At 45.5% G+C, this 6060-nt stretch overlaps 1 pseudogene; it reads right to left on the reverse strand.

Moving 5' to 3' along the window:
• Positions 1 to 5020: 5020 nt before the first annotated feature.
• On the reverse strand, positions 5021 to 5440 carry LOC101341233 (interferon alpha-inducible protein 27-like protein 2A pseudogene; annotated as a pseudogene).
• Between the last annotated feature and the right edge of the window lie 620 nt (positions 5441 to 6060).

Consider the following 6060-nt stretch of genomic DNA (forward strand, 5'->3'; position numbering starts at 1 on the left):
GCTCTGCAGGGACTTTGCCTGTCACCTTGAACCCTGCTATCACAACTTTAACATTATCTACTCAGCTTCTCAGGCTGACTAATTAGTGGCATCATTTAGAAACTAATTTAATTAGAAAACTGCACAGTAATTTATATATGCTAACTTATCTGCAAAAGGAAAATACTAACTTTTTTTCAGCAGTAAGTTTGTAATAGGAGCTACAGAATTGCCAAATAAGACTATTGTTTTTTATAGCACAAAAAGTGTTTCTTTCTGAATTCAGCTTTTACTTCTTAACCTCATGACTGTTTCATAGGTTCAACCCATTCCATGAAAAATGTGGCTTCAGGGAAGGGTAGCCTCCTCTCCCCACTCCTGCTCTGAAGTCACCAAGGTAAAAGGATCTCGTATTCAAATCTTTCACCTCTGCCGCTTACTGTGTGGTCTCTGACCCAGGGACACAACCTCACCCAGCTTCAGTTACTTCAGTGGTACAATGGGGAAAATCGTAGTATCTGCCTCACAATGTTTGTGTGAGGATTAGAAAATATAATTTGTGTAGAACACAGAGCAGGAGGCACACGATAATGTGAGTTCCCTTCCTTCTCTAACCCTTATGTTCATGTTCTTCCTCCGTCTCAAAGGGAGGACATGAAGCCTTCCTGCTTTCTTTGTTAGAATCTTGGACTCTCTGAAGGGCAGACTATGTGATTCTGTGCCAGGCCTTCCACTCTGTAGATGTGAATCCTCTGCTGAGTTTCTGGGTTGCTACCCAAAACAGCATTCAACTTGTGCAAACATATGTGAGACTTGGGCAGAGGCCTCAGGAGCTGCTTAACCCAACACAGGGAAGGGCCCTGTCAGTAAACACCTTCGTGGAATGCCAGCCCTCTTCTTGGTGCTAACCAAAAGGTTGGTGGTTCGAGTCTACCTAGAGGTGCCTCAGAAGAAAGACCTGGCAATCTACTTCCAAAAAATCAGCTATTGAAAACCCTATGGAACACAGTTCTACTCTGACACCCATGGGGTCGTCATGGGTTGGAGTTGACTCAACAGCAACTAGTTTAATAATTATTACTATCTCTCCCTATATCCCTGGCAAAGCCAGCCCAGCCTCCTCACTGTCCCCTGATTAGACTGGTCCAGCTCCATAACATTGTTCCTCATACCTGGAAAGGCCCCCTCATCTTTGTCCACCCAAATACTCCCCACTGTCAAGGACTCAGCTGCACGCCCCCTCCTCCAGGAAGCCCTCTGAATTCTCATAACTTTTCCTATATGTGCCTCTTACAGAGCAGCTGTGATAGGTGATCAGTTATCACTTACTGTGGACATGTCTTCATTCCACAGGCAGGTTAGAAGAAACTTGACATCCAAGACTAGGTCATTTCCTTCCAAGAACCAGTCAGATCTTTATGCATGGCCACTGCTCAAAACAATTCTTCTTTTATTTTTTTTATTGCACTTTAGATGAAGGTTTACCGAACAAATAGTTTCTCATTAAACAGTTAGTACACATATTGTTTTATGATGTTAGTTAACAACCCCACGACATGTCAACACTCCCTTCTCAATCTTGGGTTCCCTGTTACCAGCCTTGCTGTCCCCTCCTGCCCTCTAGTCCTTGCCCCTGGGCTGGTGTGCCCCTTTAGTCTTGTTTTGTTTTATGGGGCTGTGCAATCTTTGGCTTAAGGGTGGACCTCGGGAGTGACTTCATTACTGAGCAAAAAGGGAGTCTGGGGGCCATACTCTCAGGGTTTCTCCAGTCTCTGTCAGGCCAGTAAGTCTAGTCTTTTTTTTTCAAAACAATTCATATTTTTGATCATCATGTTGGCTGATCTTTTCCAAGAAAAGAAAGGAAAGGAACATGCTGAGCTCCTACTATATTCTAAGCATCATGACAGACCGGAACACAGAGCTTACACTGTTTAATTCAAACTTTGCAGCCACACTGTGAGGCAGGTATTGTAATTCCTATTTTAGAGATCAGAAAACTGAGGGTCTAAGATTTAAGCAACTGGCTCAAGGCCTCTTAGCTAGTAAGTGCAAGAGCTGAGGCTCAAATCCAAATGGGTCTTTTGGGGTAGCTGGTCTCCAGAGATGGCCCCCAGGCCAGACCTGCATGCACTTGTGTAGCCCCCTCCCCACTGAATCTTGGCTGGCCCTGTGACTTGCATTAACCAATGGAGTGCTGTGGAAGTGAAACTATGTCAGTATGGGTTTAGCCTTTAAGGAGACTGGCAGCTTCTGCTGCTTCTCTCTTGGGATGCTCATTTTCAGTAGTACTGAGCCACCTTTTAAGAAGTCTGGTTACCCTGCTGGAGAAATCCTAAGGAGAGGCCCAAGGGGAGGTCCTGAGTTTAAGTGGGGAGGCAGAGAGGCCCAGGCCTCTCAGCATCCCAGTCAACTGCCCTCTGTCTTGCAGCCACCTGAGGGCCCCCGAGCAAGAAGAACAGAAGAACTGTCCAGCTGAGCCCTATCAACCCACAGAATGATGAGAGAGAATAAAAACGGTTGCTGTTTTAAGCCACTGAGTTTTGAAGTGGTTTGTTATACAGCAATATATAACCAAAACTCTCGTATAACATGTGCTCCTTTCCTCTACGTGTCTTATGCACTGGGTAGTCCTGAGTCCCATTTTAAGGCAGTGAACGATTATTCCCCAATCAGCATCTCCAAAAAAGAGGAGCTATTATTGCATAGTGGGAAAGAACATGCACTGGCCGACCCATTCTGTGACTTGATCAAGTTACTTCGTGTTTCAGAGGATCTAAAAACAAGATTGCTAGTGACTCCCTTGCAGGGAAGTATAGGGATTAAATGAAACACTGCTAATAAAACACAGTCATGTTTTCACTTATATAATTTGATTCTAATCCTCCCAATAAGTCCTATGACACAGATATTACCATCCCCATTTTGCAGATGTGTAAAGTGAGGTTCAGAAAGTCCCTGGGCACAAACGGTTTGTGCTCCACTACTAACCTAAAGGTTGGCAATTTGAACCCACCCAGCAGTGCCACAGAAGAAAGGCCTGGCAATATGCTTCTGTAAAGATTACAGCCCAGAAAACCCTATTGAGCAGTTCTGCTCTATAACACATGGAGTTGCCATGAGTCAGAATCAACTTGATGGCAGCAAGTTTGGATTTGGTTTGGAAAGTGAGGTTCAAAGAAGTCATATGGCAATAGTCGCAGAGTTATTAAATCATGGGGCTGAGACCCAAATCAGGTCCTCTTATCTCTAAGCCCTGAGCTGTACCACAGATGCCAACCCAGGTGGTGTGATTTTTTCCTGAGCCCTTAGTTTATGCCAGAAATGCTCATTTAGTCCTCACAAGGATTTAGGGATAAATAGCCTTGACATGGATGTACACGTTTAGACCAGACAGCAGAATATACTGGCAAGTTATTATGGGATTTAATGAAAATGAGGGTCAAAAGGAAGTGCCTTCTAAAAAACAGGAGAGGAAGGGCTGATCACATTGATTGACTACTGTTTGGGGCCAGGCACTATACTAGACCCTTGATCTACAATAGCCTTGAAACCCTGAGAACATTATACCCCCATTTTACAGTTAAGGAAATAGAGGCTCAGAGGGGATAAGTAACATACCCTAGACACAGAGAAAATGGAGGAGCTAGGATTGAGTCTAGTATCGACTCTAACATGTGGCATCTTTCCCCTGAACCAGGGCTTGTCAATACCTGCTGCACACATTAGAATAATATGGAGACATTTTAAAAGTACTGACACCTGGGCTCCACCTTCAGAGATTCTAAATCAGTGGCTCTGGAGTAGGGCCTAGGCACTGGCACTTTGAAAGCTCCCATCATGGATTGAATTGTGTCCCCTAAAGATATATGACAAATTGGCTAGGCCATGATTCCCAGTATTGTGTGGTTGTCCTCCATTTTGTGATCTGATTATCGTCCATTTTGTGACGTGTTGTAAATCCTAACTTCTATGCCTGTGGCTATGGTCCCGTTTGAGAGTGAGCTGTCTGTTATGTTATGAGGCAGGATTAGGTCATGTTAAGGAGAATTAAGCTATACTTGTTATATCAATGAGGTAGGATTAGGTTGAGACATATCTTGAGTCACTGCCCTTCACTGCCCTAAAAGAGATAAAAGCAGAGAGAAGCAAGCAGAGAGAGAAGGACCTCCTGCCACCAAGAAAGAAGAGCTGGGAGTGGAGCAAGTTCTTTGGACCTGGAGTTCCCGTGCTGAGAAGCTCCTAGACCAGGGACAGATTGATGACAAGGACCTTCCCCCAGAGCCAACAGAGAGAGAAAGGCTTCCCCTGGGGCTGGTGCCCTGAGTTCGGACTTCTAGCCTCCTAAACTGTGAGAGAATAAACTTCTGTTTGTTAAAGCCATCCACTTGTGGTATTTCTGTCACAACAGCACTAGATAACTAAGACAACTCCCAACCAGGTGATTCTAATGTGCAGCCATGGGTGGAACACAGCTCTGAACCTTAGCTGCCCTCGGGAATGAACAGCTCTGAGACATCGGAACATGATCTCGGGCCAGATCTGAAAATAACTGTATTCAGCTGGGTTGCGTAGAGACCAGCACCACACCCTTTTCTCACTCTACCCATAGAAGGAATGGCTGGTTTTTTTCCTTAAACAAGTCATCACTAATTCATCACCCAAAGTTCATAGCAACTGGAATATGTATTTTAGGCAACAGCATCACATACCAGATGCACAAATACAGGGAAAACCTAAAATCAAATTCAGGCATCATACCTCCCTCTTGATAGGTTGTGAAGTTTACTTTTTACTATTCCTTGTAGTACCTGAGAAAAGTTTTTGGTTCCCTGTATTATTTTTTAAATGGATACATGAAACTTTTTTTTTAACACAATGCATCTTTATTCCTTATTTTCTTCTGGGGGTGCTTCAGTGCCACATTTGGTACATAGTCACCCAGGTACTGGTCATCAGCAAGAGGGGTTGGTCATCAGCAAGATGGACTGGTCGTCAGCAGGGTGGGAGCCCCTCACTGGGCTAGCCTGGCTGGGCTGGGCCCCTACAGGTCCTCTTCTTGGAGGATACAGTGGGAGGGCATGGAGCTAGGACTAGGCACCATCAAGGCCCCAAGAGTAAGCCCAGAGGAGGCCAGGAGGGCCTTGGCTGAAAGGGAGAGTCCAGTTGCTCCCACTGACTGCAGAGTAGCTACAAGGCTGCCCCCAGCAACCCTGCCACCATTGGCGATGGCCGCTGAGGACCCCATCTTGGCAGCTATAAAGGAGGCCGTGATTCTGGCCCTGATGAAGCCCACGGTGCTGAGCACTGTGGGCACAGATCCCACAGCCACAGCTCCTCCGACCATAGCTGCAGCAGTCTTTGCCACTGAGGGAAGGCCAGCCGGGGCGGCCCCAGAGGCCACTCCACCCACGTTGGCCATGGCCACTGCTGACATCATGCTGGGGGCCGGGTTGGAGACCATGGCACAGAGGCTGGACATTTTCTGACCACACTTGTGGCAGCCCCAGAGAAGATTTCCCAAGCCACATGAAACGTTTTATATTTCCTTCTCCAAAAATGAAAACAATTAAGTTGCTCTTATGGTTTTTTTGTTTTGTTTTGTTTTGGAGCCCTGGTGGAACAGTTGAGCAATGGTTAAGAGCCACCAAAATGTCCACTTGCTGCTCCTTGGAAACCCTGTTTGGACAGTTCTACCCTGTTTTATAGGATTGCTATGAGTCAGAGTCGACTCTATGGCAATGGGTTTGGGGTTTTTATGATTTTTTAGCAGGGAAGTTCAGGGGCCTTTAATGAAAACAAAACATTTTTCCCGTCTCAGCCTAAGGAGTGACCCTGATGTGCAGTAGGAATTTGTGGGATTGATGTGCTCTGGGTTTCCCTAATTCCTTGCAGCTTCAAAGGCACCCTGACTGTCTCTCTTCTTCTGATCATGAACCATCTCCATCTCTTGGGTTGGAACATATCAGGCAGCATAATCAAGCAGAAAGCATTGAATTATCTCCACGACTTCACCAATCTAGAATCTAGCAAGAAACTAGCTTTTCTTGGTTAAGCTGAAAGTGAAACTGAAGAGGGAGAGTT

Source organism: Trichechus manatus, unplaced genomic scaffold (assembly GCF_000243295.1).
Source record: "Trichechus manatus latirostris isolate Lorelei unplaced genomic scaffold, TriManLat1.0 scaffold00053, whole genome shotgun sequence".
Taxonomy (NCBI): Eukaryota; Metazoa; Chordata; class Mammalia; order Sirenia; family Trichechidae; genus Trichechus; species Trichechus manatus.